The sequence below is a fragment of the Oncorhynchus gorbuscha genome, linkage group LG26, assembly GCF_021184085.1.
Source record: "Oncorhynchus gorbuscha isolate QuinsamMale2020 ecotype Even-year linkage group LG26, OgorEven_v1.0, whole genome shotgun sequence".
NCBI lineage: Eukaryota > Metazoa > Chordata > Actinopteri > Salmoniformes > Salmonidae > Oncorhynchus > Oncorhynchus gorbuscha.
The window spans coordinates 10,305,203-10,324,467 of record NC_060198.1 but is presented as its reverse complement, the minus strand read 5'-3'; positions in this window follow the sequence as shown (position 1 = coordinate 10,324,467).

Here is a 19,265-nt window from a genome sequence, read left to right as displayed (position 1 = left end):
CATAGAGGAAGGAACGCACGCACACACACACACACAGGTGCACGCCGAGGTACACACACACACAGGTGCACGCCGAGGTACACACACACACACACACACACACAGGTGCACGCTGAGGTACACACACACACACACACACACACACACACACACACACACACACACACACACACACACACACACACACACACACACACACACACACACACACACACACACACACACACACACACACACACACACACACACACACACACACACACACACACACACACACACACACACACAGGTACACGCCGAGGTACACACACACACAGGTGCACGCCGAGGTACACACACACAATCATAGTGTGACCCACATACCAGGCAGCTGCATAGAAAATGGGAGGAGAGGAGAGCAGAGAAAAGCACCAGTTCACTCCAGCCCATTGTGAATCTACTAGTATAAATCTCACCCAGCCATCCCTTCCCATGTCCCACTCCACACCATTGCAAACAGCAGCCTGCATGAGAGGAAAGTCCCGACCTTTATTTATTTGATCTATCCTTTATTTAACCTGGCGAGTCCCACTGAGATGGTCATCTGGTTGATTCTCTAAGCTCATGACTATATAATGCTCTGTACAGTACAACAGACCTATATAACCGTAGTCAGTCAGCCAATCAGATGGCTATTTAACACACATGACCGGCCTAGATGCAGTTTCTATTGGGAAATGTTGAGCATTCACCTCCCTTCTCTCTCACCTCTGCTGCTAAATACTACTCTGTTCCCACCTCTAATTACTACGCCTTTAAATCAAACCAGAAATGAATCCATTTCATTCTCTTCGCCCAATTTAACCATCCATCCTCTTACCTACGCCCACCACAGGGTTCTCTCTCTCTCTGAATGAGACTTGAGAGTAGTTTAAAGATTCTCACTACTTTCCGGAGAACTAGACCCGCCGTGACTGTCTCGTTGTCTTAATGCTGGCGTCCTAGAGTATCCCACAAAGCCGGGGCTCAGTCGGATCACAAGGCCTCTAGACTACCTGAACCTGAGGAGGAAGAGAGAAAGAGAGGAGGAAGAGAGAGAAAAAGGAACGGAGATTAGAGAGAGAGAGAGAGAGAATAGAGAAAGTGTGGTGTGTTCATGCTATCCTCTCTGTTAACCGGGGGGGGGGGGCATTTGAGGATACATCACATATCACTACTCTGTATGCTAATTGGTTGCAGCCTCTGTTCCTCGGCAGCCAATCCCCCGTCAACATCTCAGCAGACACCCAGGATCGACTTGCGTGTGTGTGGGAAGGTGTTCTGTCGGATATACAGTATCTTCAGAAAGTATTCATCTATACCCTTCCACATTTTGTTGTGTTACAGCCTGAATTCAAAATGGATTCAATAGATTTTATTCTCACCCATCTACACACAATATCCCATAATGATAAAGTGAAAACATGTTTTTAGAAATGTTTGTAAATGTATTGAAAATTAAATAAAGATATATCTAATTTAGACAAGTATTCACACCCCTGAGTCAATACCTGTTAGAATTGCTGTTGGCAGCAATTACAATGGTAAGTATGTTTGTGTAAGTCTAAGAGTTTTGCACACCTGGATTGTGTAATATTTGCACATTATTAAAATAATTCTTCAAGCTCTGTCAAGTTGGTTGTTGGTCATTGCTAGACAGCCATTTTCAAGTCTTGCTATAGATTCTCAAGCAGATTTAAGTTATTAACTGACTTACCTAGTTAAATAAAGGTCAAATAAAAAACACAAGTCAAAAATGTAACTAGGCCACTCAGGAACATTCAATGTCGTGTTGGTAATCAACTCCAGTGTGTATATTTGGACTTGTTTTAGGTTATTGTCCTGCTGAAAGGTGAATTTGTCTCCCAGTGTCTTTTGTAAAGCAGACTGAACCAGGTTCTTTTTTAAATTTATTTTTATTTCACCTTTATTTAACCAGGTAGGCTAGTTGAGAACAAGTTCTCATTTGCAACTGCGACCTGGCCAAGATAAAGCATAGCAGTGTGAACAGACAACACAGAGTTGCACATGGAGTAAACAATTAACAAGTCAATAACACAGTAGAAAAAAAAGGGGAGCCTATATACAATGTGTGCAAAAGGCATGAGGAGGTAGGCGAATAATTACAATATTGCAGATTAACACTGGAGTGATAAATGATCAGATGATCATGTACAGGTAGAGATATTGGTGTGCAAAAGAGCAGAAAAGTAAATAAATAAAAACTGTGGGGATGAGGTAGGTGAAAATGGGTGGGCTATTTACCAATAGACTATGTACAGCTGCAGCGATCGGTTAGCTGCTCAGATAGCTGATGTTTGAAGTTGGTGAGGGAGATAAAAGTCTCCAACTTCAGCGATTTTTGCAATTCGTTCCAGTCATAGGCAGCAGAGTACTGGAACGAAAGGCGGCCGAATGAGGTGTTGGCTTTAGGGATGATCAGTGAGATACACCTGCTGGAGCGCGTGCTACGGATGGGTGTTGCCATCATGACCAGTGAACTGAGATAAGGCGGAGCTTTACCTAGCATGGCCTTGTAGATGACCTGGAGCCAGTGGGTCTGGCGACGAATATGTAGCGAGGGCCAGCCGACTAGAGCATACAAGTCGCAGTGGTGGGTAGTATAAGGTGCTTTAGTGACAAAACGGATGGCACTGTGATAAACTGCATCCAGTTTGCTGAGTAGAGTATTGGAAGCTATTTTGTAGATGACATCGCCGAAGTCGAGGATCGGTAGGATAGTCAGTTTTACTAGGGTAAGCTTGACAGCGTGAGTGAAGGAGGCATTGTTGCGGAATAGAAAGCCGACTTGATTTTATTTTCGATTGGAGATGTTTGATTTGGGTCTGGAAGGAGAGTTTGCAGTCTAGCCAGACACCTAGGTACTTATAGGTGTCCACATATTCAAGGTTCGAACCATCCAGTGTTGTGATGCTAGTCGAGCATGCGGGTGCAGGCAGCGAGCGGTTGAAAAGCATGCATTTGGTTTTACTAGCGTTTAAGAGCAGTTGGAGGCCACGGAAGGAGTGTTGTATGGCATTGAAGCTCGTTTGGAGGTTAGATAGCACAGTGTCCAATGACGGGCCGAAAGTATATAGAATGGTGTCGTCTGCGTAGAGGTGGATCAGGGAATCACCCGCAGCAAGACCAACATCATTGATATATACAGAGAAAAGAGTCGGCCTGAGAATTGAACCCTGTGGCACCCCCATAGAGACTGCCAGAGGACCGGACAGCATGCCCTCCGATTTGACACACTGAACTCTGTCTGCAAAGTAATTGGTGAACCAGGCAAGGCAGTCATCCGAAAAACCGAGGCTACTGAGTCTGCCGATAAGAATCTGGTGATTGACAGATTCGAAAGCCTTGGCAAGGTCGATGAAGACGGCTGCACAGTACTGTCTTTTATCGATGGCGGTTATGATGTCGTTTAGTACCTTGAGTGTGGCTGAGGTGCACCCGTGACCGGCTCGGAAACCAGATTGCATAGCGGAGAAGGTACGGTGGGATTCGAGATGGTCAGTGACCTGTTTGTTGACTTGTCTTTCGAAGACCTTAGATAGGCAGGGCAGAATGGATATAGGTCTGTAACAGTTTGGGTCCAGGGTGTCTCCCCCTTTGAAGAGGGGGATGACTGTAGCAGCTTTCCAATCCTTGGGGATCTCAGACGATATGAAAGAGAGGTTGAACAGGCTGGTAATAGGGGTTGCGACAATGGCGGCGGATAGTTTCAGAAATAGAGGGTCCAGATTGTCAAGCCCAGCTGATTTATACGGGTCCAGGTTTTGCAGCTCTTTCAGAACATCTGTTATCTGGATTTGGGTAAAGGAGAACATGGAGAGGCTTGGGCGAGGAGCTGCGGGGGGGCTGGAGCTGTTGGCCGAGGTAGGAGTAGCCAGGCGGAAGGAATGGCCAGCCGTTGGACTAGGATTTTGCCTGTGCTTATCGCTATTCTGTTTATTTTTATCCTGAAGAAACTCCCTAGTCCTTGCTGATGACAATCATATTCATAACATGATGCAGCCACCATGCTTGAAAATATGAAGTGTGGTACTCAGTGATGTTGTATTTACCCCAAACATAACACTTTGTATTCAGAACATAAAGATTATTTCTTTGCCACATGTTTTACTTTAGTGCATTATTACAAACTGGATGCATGTTTTGGAATATTTGTGTTCTGTACAGGCTTCCTTATTTTTTCTTTTAAAAAAAAAATATATATTTTTGCATTTTCCAATTAAGGACATTCAAAACAAAAGTGAAAAGATATTAGACAACGATAGGACAAAGTGACTAACAGACGAGCGTAACAAAAAGAAATAATAATTCTAATTATATAAACAAACATACAATAAGAAAAAAAAAATAACGAGACATTGGATCACCTGCCGTAGACTACATATTATACATTACGTGTGAAACATTATGTGAGGATTATATATAGATTCAATCAATGAGATGTGGGGGGAGATTCTCCATATAGTCAATAAAAGGTTGCCAAATTCTGTCAAATGTCTTTAACTTATTCCTCAAGCATTAAGTGATTTTCTCCAAAGGGATACAACTATTAACTTCCGAAAGCCACATTGCAACTGGCAGGGAGGAATCCAATTTCCATTTCAAGGCAATACATTTCTTGGCAATCGCTAGCAATATTTCTGTTAGCTTTATAGTATGGCTTTGCCTAAGATTAGTGTTAGTAAAGTTACCCAGTAGACAGACCTCCGGGTCTAAAGGGAATGCAACCCCGTGAATTGAGGATATGGTATCGCATACCCCCTGCCAGAAACCGTGTAGTTTTGAACACTGCCAAGTGGAATGGAGGAATGTTCCTTCATCTGAGCCACATCTAAAACATAGGGAGGAGATATCTGGGTTGAACTTGTGCAGTCTAGATGGGGTGATATAGAGCTGATGGAGGAAATTAAACTGGATCAGTCTGTATCTGGAGCTCAATGTGGATGTAACACCATCCCTGCATAGGTCACTCCATAGATCCTCATCAAGATCAATACCCAGATCTTTCTCCCATCTAAGTCGGGGTTTATCTAGCCCAGGCAGTGTTAGTCCTGACATAAGAGCATTGTAAACACGGGAAGACTTCCTTCTTTTTACTCTTTTCATTCAGGTTAGTATTGTGGAGTAACTACAATGTTGTTGATCCATCCTCAGTGTTCTCCTATCACAGCCAACTCTGTAACTGTTTTAATGTCACCATTGGCCTCATGGTGAAGTCCTGGAGCAGTTTCCTTCCTCTCCGGCAACTACGCTATGAATGACCCCTGTGTCTTTGTAGTGACTGGGTGTATTGATACACCATCCAAAGTATAATTAATAACTTCACCATGCTCAAAGGGATATTCAATGTATGCTTTTTAGATGGACTTTGTGAGGCATTAGAACACCTCCCCGATCTGTGTGTTTGAAATTCATTGCTCGACTGAGTGACCTTACAGGTAATTTGTATGTGTGGGGCACAGAGACGAGGTAGTCATAAAAAAATAATTTTAAACACTTATTGCACACAGAGTCCATACAAATTATTATGTGACTTGTTAAAAACATTTTTACTCCTGAACTTATTTAGGCTTGCCATAACAAAGCAGTTGAATACTTGACTAAAGACATTTGAGCTTTTCATTTTGAATTCATTTGTACAAATTTGTAAAAAACTCCACTTTGACATTATGAGGTATAATGTGTAGGCCAGTGACACAAAATCTCAAATGAATCCATTTTAAATTCAGGCTGTAACACAACAACATGTGGAATAAGTCAAGATGTGCGAATACTTTCTGAAAGCAATGTATCGAAATATTTCGCGAAATCACCTTTATATGGTTATGTCTGACACTTTAAGCGTTTCTCAGCCTTTGACAGAGGCGTTAACCTGGTTTTTATTGGTATCTCATAATTGAAAACCAATTATCTTATGTTATGTTAAAAGGCCTTGGTGTTAGCTTAGCTGGAAAGTGTTTCACTTGTTGGAACAGGTTCTTTTTAGGGGGGTTCATGAACGAGGCAAAGTCGAGTTAAATTTACTGCACTACATTAATTTTCTTCTCTCTCTCCCTCTGGGAACGGAGACGAGTGTTTACTCAATACAACTTCGTTATTAACTTTATATATCTATAATGGCCGTGGCGGAGGCTGCTAACGTTTCAAAAGACTGCAGTTGTGTGGTGTGTTACATCATAAATATTTCCCTTCTTCAGAAGAAATCTACAGCCATATTCTAGAGATGGTGGCATGCATTGATGCAACAGTTGGCTACTGAATAAAACCTATTTATTGAGAAGATGAAGACAATGAAGATGAAGATAAACATTAAAAGACGAAGGCAGGAACCACCCGGAATAATCTAAAGCAGTGGTCACGTACCTTTTTTTACTAGGCTGATGGAGCCTACATCTGACGGTCAGTCTCAGCTGAGGGAGAGAGCAGCCGACTGAGGGGCCTCCGCTGACACTGACCATAAAGGGACACAGTCTTCAAATCAAATGTTATTTGTCACATACAACAGGTGTAGTAGACCTTAGTGAAATTCTTACTTACAAACAACAATGCAGTTCAAGAAATAGAGTTAAGAAAATATGTACTAAATAAACTAAAGATTAAAAAAATATTAAAATAAAAAAATAACAAGAAAATTGCATATCGGTGAGGCTATATACAGGGGACACCGGTACAGTGTGAATGTGCGGGAGCACAGGTTAGTCGAGGTCATTTGAAAGTGACGATGCATAGATAATAAACAGCGAGTAGCAGCAGTGTAAAAACAAAATGGGGAACACATCGCATACCTGGCATGCAGAGCAGCTGAATCGAACCTTCCAACAACAGAGTGAGACAAAAAAGAAAAAAATCAGAACCCAAGGCTTATTGTTGGGTTTTTTACAGAATATTTGGCGATCGACTAGGAATGCCTTGGAGATCGACCTGTTGATGACCGGTCCAAACAGGGTTTCGATGTAGAAACGCTGTAAAGCCACTTTACTCCACTATAAACTAAAAGGGAAGTCAAGGAAGTCAAAAGATCCTATATTGGGGGATCAATACCAGTGTCAACTCTAGACTTCACATGACCAAAAAAACAGCCCCACAGTGTGTGACGCCTCAGATCCCGCAGAGCTATGTGCACAGGAACTGGCCAAGACACAGACTTGTGGAATAGCAAAAAGCAAAGTGGGCAACGAAACATGTTGTCCACAAAATAAAAAGACATTTAGGTGACGTGAAAAAAACACTTGCCCTCTTTGCTTACACATGGGCAGCACTGTTGGTTTTGGAGTTGTATGGATGGCCAGGCCAAGGGTTTCCATGTCCTGGAATGAGAGAGTGGCTCCAAGAATGAGAAGGCACATCACTAGCTGCTTCTGAGGTCTGCCTTGTCACATTGTGATCCACAGACATCAATCTAGTGCCAACATAAAAGATCTCTTTGTTCGGCCCTGTAGAACAGTTGTGCCACACAAACATTTTCCCCCTGAAATGGACTATAAATGGATTTAGCTTCTCCTTCAAGATGAAGGGGGTTTGCCAACAGAAAGACCAAAGAGGAACAGTCATGTTTTCTCTGTGATTTGAAGGAGCTCCATTGACAGTTTTGATAGAGGGGCGGAAGACTAATTTTAGAGGGGTTTTGAGGAAGATGGATTTCCCCTGACGGTCATGTCGTCCTATCAACTGAGCCAGCCTGGACAAAGAGGACTAGACTGTGGGTCTTCAAGATGTAACCTTTCATGCTGTGCTGTTGAAACCATGAAAATCTCATTACGTTCCCTGGCCCTACTCAGTCCTTGAAGACTGCAGGAGGCCATTGAGGTAGCAAGGTTGTCTCCCCTTAGTCCTTTCCAACATGCTGTGCAGAGATTTGAACGGTTGGGCATCTGTGGCTTACTCTGTGAAGTCTGTTTTAGCGTAGAAGTGGTCTGTTAGTTACTGAATGACAGGGATTTTGTGCATTCTTGCCAATACAGACCCCTGCCATCATTAGTTTACTGTGAACGCCTCATTCAACGGCCACAACCATATCTAAAGCAACATCAGACACATGCCAGTCACCCAACGGAGTGCTGTGGACATTGCAGAATGCACGCCGGAGGCCTCCTGGTTTTGCAACGCAAACTAAGAGAGCCGGCGAGGTTTGCTAACATGCATCGTTGACCCCAAATTGCCAGAAAACACCTACAAATCTGTCAGCACCTCTCCATGGCTGGTTGGCGAGGACAAGGAGGGTGGAGAAGTATCTAAATGGTCTTCCATAATATTTGTGCTGAATGAGGCAGTTTTCTCTGAGACAGGACCACTTCGGGCTTTGAGGTCCTATATTCACAGAATGGAAACACACAAGCACTGAAGTTAGCACTGAATATGAGGTATGCATATAGGCAAACAAGCTCACCGTGACAAACACTGGAAAAGGTTGGCCCGCCCATTAGCCTACAAAAAAGGATTCGTTCCATGCTTTGTCGGCGACTCAGCGCACAGGCCTCCACGCCAAATAGCAACTTGACATTCCCGTCCATATGAACCAAACCAAACATTGGGTTAAAGAGCCATGACGTGCAGCATTAGTGTACACAGCCATAAGTCAAGAGATCTAACCAAGATTTTAAAAAATGGACGGGAGTCCTGATTAAAAAGGCAGGGAAAGCCTGGGACAACTGTTTACCTGACCTTTCAACTCCTCCTCCTAAACTCAGGCTCATTGTGCTCTGCGTCTTGTTTGTTTACAATGGTGATATATAGAAGCGGATTAAATTGTTGCCTGCTGTTAAAATACATTGGATTTGTTGATGCTGGTGGGTGGACTCTGTTTAGTGAACGCTCCAATTAAACACAATCAGGCTATTTCAGAATGATGGGGATTTACCAAGGCAGGCCGTATTATAAACACTAACCAGGTGATTGGGAGAGAGACATTTAATGATGAGTAATTACTGGAGGAAATGACCATTATGGAGATGCAACACATGGTTAAGCCATGGCTTAGTCGTTCTATTTACTCTGGGTTGTCCCTATCATAAAGTGTCTCAGAGTAGGAGTGCAGATCTAGGTACAGTTTTTTTTGCCTTTTAAAAGATCATAATGAATATGATTGTATGGACAGGGCGGGACCTGATCCTAGATCAGCACTGCTATGAGATGGTCTCAGACTCAGTAGCCGGTTGGCTGAAATCAGGTGGGAAGAGTTTGTTTATAAAGGGGGATATGGCGGAGGGTGAAGGGGTGCTCCACTTTCTCACCCGGCCTCTCTGCCTGTGTCGGTGTGTTTGTGCAGGATTTGAGTGGCTCTTCAAGTGTTTGAGCTCCATCCGTTAGGCCAAGACACCTTAATCATGGCACCCATAGAGATCTAGGCCCATACCGCCACTGAAGGGAGCCTGGGCTCGTCCCATGGGTGTGGCCTTCTCTCCTGTTGAGTCATGCATCACACAACATCAACCCCCCTTCATGGAGACACACACACCATAACCCCCCCTCCACACTCACATCACACAAGACATGACTGTAAGTCGCTTTGGATAAAAGCGTCTGCTAAATGGCATATATTATTATTATTATTACATGCACATGACGATATATGCACACACTGCACACAATACACGCATCCAACACCTGTCTTCCGACCAGCCCTCCACCGTTGGCCATTTATCAACACCTGAATCACCACTCACAGCTCGGCGTCTTTAGGCCTGATGACTCACACTAGAGGGGGCGCATAGAGAGTCCATGGTGCATGTCATACAGGTAGTTCTCGCACCACTCGCTTTCTCTTGTTTGTCATCATCACTCAATTAAGCTTGGTTATTCGAAAGGATTTCTCCAATGACAGAGCTGGAGGAGCACCCCCCCCCCCCCCCCCATCTAGACAGTCACCGGATACACTTCCCAAATCTTCAAGACTTTTGAAATGGAATATTTTGACAGCATGCAATGCTTGATTCCTTTGCTGGAGTTGCAAAGCGTCAAACCTGCACCGACTTGCTGTGCTAGAAAGTCATTCATTCAATAAGAAGGGGGGCATGACTTTGCTTCAAGGTGCGAGGACAGGAATATACTGCTCTGTTCTGTTCCTCTTCAAAGGAAACCAATGGCCCTTAGCCGTCTTACCACTGCCATTACCACTGTGTCTAAGGACAGACTTCGACAGAGCCTCTGAGCCTAGTAGAAGCACAGTGTCTGTCCTGTGATAGCTGTATGAGATTCCACATGCTTGGAGTAATTCCTCCCTCCCCCCTCCTCCCTCACTCCTTGTGCGGTGCGTGGCCCTGAGTCATCAGCCCAACCAGGCCCCCACACTTTCCTTCCCAGCTCCTCTCTGGCTGTGGCGAGGAGGACGGCGGATTCACCGACCAACCGAGGATTCGCGATCCTCCCAGAGGAAACTCACCGAATAGCCTCCGAAGGCGATGACTCACCCCCACGGAGGAGCACTCCTCTCCGTCTCCTCCTCCAGCCAGCCTCCCCCTCTCAGACAGTTCTCCAACCCCGCCACACCCCAACCCGGATCAGATCAGAATCCTCCGCCCGTCTCTCTGTCTGGCCCTTGGCGCAAAGTCAAGAAACTGAAGGAGATATAGCTCACTTGTCTGCATGTTAAACAATGGAGACCGGTGAGATAATTACATCCTAAGGCCAGCCTGCACGGTACTCAGCTATCATTAGTGAGGATGAAGATGTCTATAGTTCTGTCTGGGCAAGGTGTGCTGTGATCTTGAATCATCCCACACATCTAAAGTATCGTGATGCTTTCCGAGCCGTGAACTTCGGATAAGAACTCCTGTTGCATCTACCTAGAGTTGCATCTAACTAGATTGGTTTGACTAATTAATTGACAAGTTAGGGAAACACCCCGACGACGGCCGCAATGTCAAAATGCATCAGTCGGGAATAATAAATAAGCATTTTCTATTCAATTTTCAATGCCCTCCAATTTGTTCCAAGATTCGTCTGAACATCTTTCAGGGACTTGACCATGTGACCAATGGATTTCATAGAGCTTGTAACATGTCCGTAAGAGTGCGTGGCCCCATAACGCAGAGACTTGTTCTTATAGGAGATTCTGTTGACCATTGCAAGAGCAATAAGGATTTTTAGGGGCATTATGACTGGGTTAATAAAACACAGCTGCCCCTAAAAGTCCCTCACTTTTCTTGCTGCCTTTTTCTCGTTCTCCCTCCCGCTCTCTCTCTCTCTCTCTCTCTCTCTCTCTCGCTTTTTCTCCCTCTGTCTTATGTCTGATCCAACTATTTTGAGATTGAACCGTAGCGTTCACTGGCTTGTGGACTGGCTGAGGAGTTCTCAGCTTGGATTAGTTGGGTATCAGCAGAACCGTGGCTGGATCGTTCGGAACAACAAACAGAGGCGGAAGAGGAACCAACCAGCCTGTCGATAGGCCCAACACATTAGACTTTTGAGCTTAAACGGACGGGGCTAGAGGGCTGCATATTTGCACACAAAGCAATTTATGAATTGTATATTTATAATGGCTGAGTTTTGTTGGGATTAGCGTAGGCGTTTTAAAAGGGGTTGAATGAGTTCAGAGCGTCAGTCTTTCTCAGAAGGGTCCCTAGTCTAGTTCATTAGCTCTTCAGCTTTATTGCAGCAGACAAGGTAAACACGACCTAGGCCAGTTGAATTACAGGAGTTTGCTGTATTCACAATTACTACATAATGACAATATATTACATATGTTATGGCTTTCGGAATTGCGGTGTTTAAGTTGGAAACTCAACAAACGAATCCAATGGCCTGACATATCTTGAACAAGCATTCCCTGGCATACGCTCACACGTGTAGCGTAGGCCCAGGCCTAGTTACAGCTGCAGCCTGGGTTAGAGACTGATATGGTCTAGTTAAAGTGACTGCAAAGACTATTGCAAAAGTCGCGAGATGAGTGACTGGACCTGGACCAATGTAAAATTCCATTGAGAAAGGCTTGTTAGGCGGTTGCAACGAGCACGGTTTATATCCTAACTTTAATCAGCACTCTTGGTGGATATCTGAGATATCTAGCATAGCCATGGTGCTTATTCAATACAGGCCCAGGACTGTGTTTACCAGCCTCCCAAGCCTTCCTACTTAGGCCCTCTATGCTGGCATACTCATTCGTACTGGCTGTTAACCTGGTTGGTATTGAGGAGGAGTTGTGTCATGCAGGGTTTTTGATTTCGTTTTTGGAGTGAGTCATCTCATCTTTATGGTGGTAGGATGTAAATCAGCATATGCCTACATATATCTTAAAGTGACCTGAAACAAAGAATATGAATGTTAATGATAACTTCTCACTTAGTTTGAGGGTGTCATCTTTTTGATTCGTTTTTAAAATATTTTTACTCGATCTAAACTTGAAACTCAGCTCACTCTTGAGGATAAATTCTATAGCATTTCTCCAGTTAGAAGATAATGTTTCACAAATGCTAATCGTCATGGTTTATTGTATTTCGTGCTTATACTGATGATAACAAACAAATGAAGTGTTAAAGTAAGTACACTGATGTGTAAAATAGTTCAACTGAGCTGCAGGCTTGTAATAAACGACGTCTGTGTTCAAGGAACGAGAAGAACACCGCCTACTTAAACTTTATAAAACAGCACCGCAAAGAAATGTATTGATGCCATGCATTTTAGCCAGATGGTGAGATAGTAGGCCTAAATAGTAGAGGCTGTAATACAGCACTATGGCAATGATCATTATACTTCGACGGTATAATAATTAGATAGTATTGCATCAATCTTTAAATAAAACACATGCTTCAGCATATGTCTTACCTATGTGTCATTTGAGTATGTAGATGTCACCATCAGCATTCCTAATATTAATTACGTAAAGCATTTAGAGTTTAGATGCTAAATTCCCTGTTGGGGTATGTGGACTATGGCATTCGCTGGTGAAAATATGTCTGAGACTAATTTTGGTAACTGACTTCACTGCTACTTTTATGACTAACACACTTTAAGCTTATTAGAAGATGGACTTTTTGTATCCCCCTCAGTTGAATTAATCTCTTATCTTAGACGTACAAACTATTCTCAAGTAAACCGTTAAGAGATGTCATAAAAGTTATTGCATCTTTGCACGAAGACGTTGTTTTTTTTATGGGCCAAGACTATTTCCAAGATGTAGGCCTGATAAATGTTGAGAAGAACACATGAAGGCCTGTCATAGAGATTTAAGCCCACGTGTCACATGTAGAAAAGATATGGACTTGATGTGATGTCATCTAAAAGTAGTTATAGATCGGCGTTGTAAAAGGGTATTAAATAATTGTTTTGCTGACTTGTCATCATGTCTTAGGACATTCTTATTATAACAATGATCAAACATTCTCAATTTGACCGCTTCACTTCTAGAATAAGGAACAATATAGGCTATATATTGTGTGTTATAATTTATATTTTGATATCAATCACCGTGTGGGCCATAAACAAGGCCTGTGCGTTTTTCCAAAAGTTATACACTTGGTTAGGTAGTCCATATTCAGGGGAATGTTCATTGCATGTCGTCTCCCCAAATTGCATTAGTGCGAAATTGTTCACAAGTACAGAACCTATATTTTGTCAGTTCACTTGCAATATATTCTGAACGTGTTGGTCACATGAGTCAGAAACTGGGACTTTGTAGGCCAGTTGAATGAATGAGGACTCACCTTGCCCGCAAAGACCCAGCCTCTGGCACACACTGATTTCAGAGCACTCTATAATTGTGTGATGCATTGTGGCTTGTCCTTGATTTATAATTGCATGATGAATATGACGAACAAAATAGCCTAAATCCTGGTAGTTTAGCATTCATTCAGTATATCTTATTCAAAAACGCAGTTGGCACAAATTATTTGTCCCAATATTGTCGACTACTTCCTACCCAGACAAGAAGGCGCAACAATCAATTCAAGGAAGTCTACAGAACCATAATAGGCTATTCATATTCACTGTTTGACTGAGCTAACGTTGTCTTTACCTGATATTCTCCAAAGACACAAACATGTTCTGCATAAACACGCAACACGGTAGGATCCGTGATGTCTCGTCCGCATCCCTTGGACAGCAAGATGACTTCGCGCAAAACCCTCGCTTGATGAGGAGTGTATGGGAGAGATTGGAGATGTGTGCGAAGTTGAAGTTCGCTGCTGCTCATCATACCACCACCGCCCCTCTTTTTGATCAGTGGCGCTGGTATTGCACAATCCCCAAATTTAGAAATAATATCCTTGGGGACGAATTGCACCATTTTCTTTCAAAATAACTTGAAATGTTGTTTTCTCCTAAATAAGAAAAACGCAACAGTGTAGCACTCGTGCCACGGTGCCAGTGATTCTCCTAAGCTTCTTTTCATGGATAAATGCGATGTTTCCCAGTCTGAGCTACCCCGGTGCGCTACGCACCGCCGACAGTTCTCAAAATATCCATTCTCTGTAAACGGACTTGCTGATGTTATTGCCCAGTCGTAGGCTATATGACCACGACATCGCCAAGAGCTGAAAGGATTTGATATATGGTGTTGCGCCCTCGTGCTGGGACCTCCCCAAAATGGGATTCTGCTAAGTGGTAACCTGGTTATTTTGAGCGCGTCACTTCGACATGTCTCCAAGTTATAGGTTTCCATTGCCAAGGTTGGGCGCAGCACTTGACTGATATTGTTATAGGCTAATATTGATGGAGTAGACATTCATAGAAGTCGGCGCACTATTGACAACACAACGAAAGAAAAATGGATACATTCCTGTGGTTTCTTTCTCATACGAATTATACATTTATTTAACCCACATAATAATGTCATCAAATTGGCATATTATACCCTAATATACATAGTGACCGTTATTAAGAGGCATTTTATATTGTATGTAAGCATGGCACTAGCCAATAGTACGATTTTATATGATTATTATATTGGCCCATAATTTCCCTTGCGCTCCTACTTCTTTTGGTGGTGTGGTGCGACTCCACGTGGCAAATAGTTGAGGAATATTGTCGTAACAAGAATGAACAGGACTATAGAGCACGCCCTACTTTCTGTGCGTAATGACGCATTTTACGCAGGAGCAATGTCACAGTTGCAACATCGACTTGTTCTAAACTGTATAATCATTTTCATAAACCACAGATACGGATGTTCATCCTTATTCCACCAACGATTTGCATAACATTGCCAATTCCTTGGTGAGTATTATTCGTTTGTGTGTAATAGTCGCATGATGTCACGCTGGCGAATTTTGGCTTGAGTTTCGACCGAAGGATGATGTTGATGCGTTTTTTTAAATTATAAAAGCTCTTGTTTTGGCCAAGTAAATTATCGCAAATCAACATTATTTTATCTCCTTCCTTTGTCCCGTCCTGTTATATATTTGCTAAATGCCACTGGCAACCATAGACATTTAGGAATGTGTCGCCTCGATTTTCGCACATAGGCTATTCAAATTGGTCCCAGTTTCGAAATGTTTTCTCATGGGGAACTCATCACTAATCAAATGAGATTTTCACGTGCATCGTTTTATTCCATCGCAAAGTTCCATATTTACTAAGATGAAGATTGTCAGGAGTGACCAACAGGCTATCTTTGTGCGCTGATGTCAGTCAGTCAGCTGGTGTTAGTCTGGGAGGCTACATAACAGCTGGTCATTCTGACAAAGATGAGAATGATACCTATTCTAAAAAAAAAACTGCAATCATAACATGTTGTGGATGATGAATGAATATCCTATTGATAAGTTGCCTGAACAATCATAGATATATCACCTGTCAGGAGAACTAGCTCAAAGAGCCTGTATGTAGTGCTACTTCAGTTTCCCCTTTCCAACTAGCCATTATTACCTCCATTTAAGGGGTCAGAGGTCACAATAGTGTGCCCTGTGCGTACCTATCTCTCCTTTCCCCCCAGTGAGGGCCGTGTAGTGGGGCCCGTGAGCGGCAGATGAGGCTGGGGTCCAGCTCCAGCGGCGCCCTGCAGCACCCAAATGGTCTCCCCCACTATGAAGACACTGGTGGATGCCGCGTGGGCGGTGTGGAGCATCAGTGCCTCCGTCTATGACTACATCCACACCAGCGCCATGGAGGAGCGTATCCACACGCTGGAGACCGTCACCACCATCCACCAGTGTGTCATTGCAGCGCTGACCGCTGGAGTGGTGGTGCTCTTCACCTACATACTGTTGAGGAAGCACTGAGGGGGAGTGAGGAAGGAGAAGCCACGCAGGGCCCAGGAGGCAAGTTTTGAGGACAACACTGGATTATCATAGTGATCAGAAGCATTGAGAGTGTGGGTCTGGAAAGTCATCCAGACCTACATGGATGAGATGGGGCAGGACATGATTAATAAGGGATTTTGGCAACTAGAAAAGTTTTTGACTATTTGGCCTTTATCTCGACTGCCAATTGTATCATTCTACTGCGGAGGTGTTGCTGGACACTGTGTGTCTCAGTGAGTCAATAGTTTCACTCGCTTTGCACCAATGGAAGAAGACATGGACAGAAGATGCATCAAAATGTATCTTTTTACAAATACAAGTTACTTTAAAGTAGAGGTCGACCGATTATGATTTTTCAACGCCGATACCGATTATTGGAGGACCAATAAAAGCAGATACCAATTAATCGGGCGACTTATTTATATATAAATAAATCGGCCAATTAATTGGTATCGGCTTTTATTGGTATATATATATATATTTATAATAATGACAATTACAACAATACTGAATGAACAATGAACACTTATTTTCACTTAATAAAATACATACATAAAATCCAGTTAGTCTCAAATAAATAATGAAACAAACACAATTTGGTTTAAATAATGCAAAAACACAGTGTTGGAGAAAAAAGTAAAAGTGCAGTATGTGCCATGTAAAAAAGCTAACATTTAAGTTCCTTGCTCAGAACATATGAAAGCTGGTGGGTCAATATTCCCAACAAGAAGTTTTTGGTTGTAGTTATTATAGAAATTATGACGCGTCGAATATTTCTCTCTATACCATTTTGTATTTCATATACATTTGACTATTGGATGTTTTAATAGGCACTTTAGTATTGCCAGCCTAATCTCGGGAGTAGGCTTGAAGTCATAAACAGCGCTGTGCCTCCAACATTGCTAAGAGCTGCTGGCCAACGCAGTAAAGTTTGAATGAATGCTTACTAGCCTGCTGCTGCCTACCAGCTCTCAGTCAGACTTATTGAACGGGTGGCAACCCTAAGTCTAAATATTGCTGTTACATTGCACAACCTTCAATGTTATGTCATAATTATGTAAAATTCTGGCAAATTAGTTTGCAACGAGCCAGGCGGCCCAAACTGTTGCATATACCCTGACTCTGCTTGCACTGAAAGCAAGAGAAGTGACACAATTTCCCTAGTTAATATTGCCTGCTATCATGAATTTCTTATTACTAAATATGCAGGTTTTAAAATATATACTTCTGTGTATTGATTTTAAGAAAGGCGTTGATGCTTATGGTTAGGTACATTTGTGCAAAGATTGTGCTTTTTTCGGCAATGAGCTTTTGTTAAATCATCTCCCGTTTTGTGTGGTTGAAGTAGGCTGTGATCGATGATAAATTAACAGCCACCACATTGATTATATGCAGCGCAGAACAAGCTCGTTAACGTAGTAATATCATCAACCATGTGTAGCTAACTAGTGATTATGTGAAGATTGATTGTTTTTTATAAGGTAAGTTTAATGCTAGCTAGCAACTTACCTTGGCTCCTTGCTGCACACAATTTCCTCGTGGATTGCAATGCCATCGGCGTCCATAAATGCTAATTACCAATTGTTATGAAGACTTGAAATTGGCCCTAATTAAATCGGTGGGCCACTACTCTAAAGACCAATGTATCAAACTAAAATACAAAATACTTTTGCAAAATATTGTATTTAGAATGATTTATTTTTTAATACAAAATACATTTGCAAGTACACGCCTTCACTACAACAATAGTCTTAGTAACGGAAACAAAAGCAACAACATTTAACTTGCTATGACTGTAATATGTGGTTGTTTATCTACCTTGGTTGAATGCACTGACTGTAAGTCGCTATGGATAAATGTCTGCTAAATGACCTAAATGTAAAAATGAACAAGTGCAAAGCACACTGGGTATTATTATTGGCCTCATTTTGTGGGTGGAGCTCATCAATAATACCCACCATGCTTTGCAGGTGGACATTTTTTTACATTTACATGTTCACTCAGCAGACACTCATATAACACCATAGTGCCGTGACTTCTGATGTCGATGCAGGGTGAAAGGGGGCCACCAAATGTTGAACCACTATAAAATAAAAAATAGTTTAGAAAATGATTTTGCATTTTGAAAATATAAATGACAGGTCTCGAAAGTATCTTGTTACAAACTACATTGGATTGTAGTTCAGGCCGGTGAAATGCAAATGACAAAATATTCCAAAGTAATTTACATTTCAAACACATGTAACAGGAATACTGCCCATCTCTGGATGTGGGGGATGCTAAAACCACAGAGATACCTCAACCTGCAGACTGTAATCTAATAGCGCACTAAAGGGATGCTAACTATCAATAGGTTTTCCTGCCTTAATATGCCTCAAGTGGTTTCACTCCCCAGATGGAATAACAGTATTAGTTAGATAGGTTTTCATGTTGGCACTAATTGCTTATCCCGCCTGTATGATGCATGGGAAAACTGTAAACTGGGGATTCCCTCTTCAATACCATGATTGTATGAGGTGCCAGTCTTGGTCATGAAGATGAAAGCGTTCACTTAGATGTTAACTATTATATCACCCAGTGAGGGAGAGTGGAATATCATGGGACGGGCTGAATGTATTCTCAAAAGGCCTTATTTGCTGTCGAAAACTGGCCTCAAGGTTCTATGAATTACTCTGTAGGAGGAGAGTTTCTGTGAAGCATTCAAAGGTCAATACACTGGTCGTCATGAATGCCATTTAGTACAGTACATGTTCTTTGATAAAACAACTTTAAAGCATGTTTATTTGATGACTAAAATAAATAAATGTAGATGGTCTTGTAATGCAAGACTTTGTAGTGGCATTCCGTGGCGTTAGTTGAACATGGCTACAGCTGTGAAGGTTACGTCACTGGAAAGAGTAATTAGAGGCATCCTTACCTGTAAAATGTGAATCAACCTGAATGTTTTGGTACATTGTTTATAAATGCTTCAGTTTCAGTAATGCTTGCACTCATCATTAAAATGATATTAAACACATTGTAGGCCTTTAAAAAAAGCCATGAATGTTGTTTAAT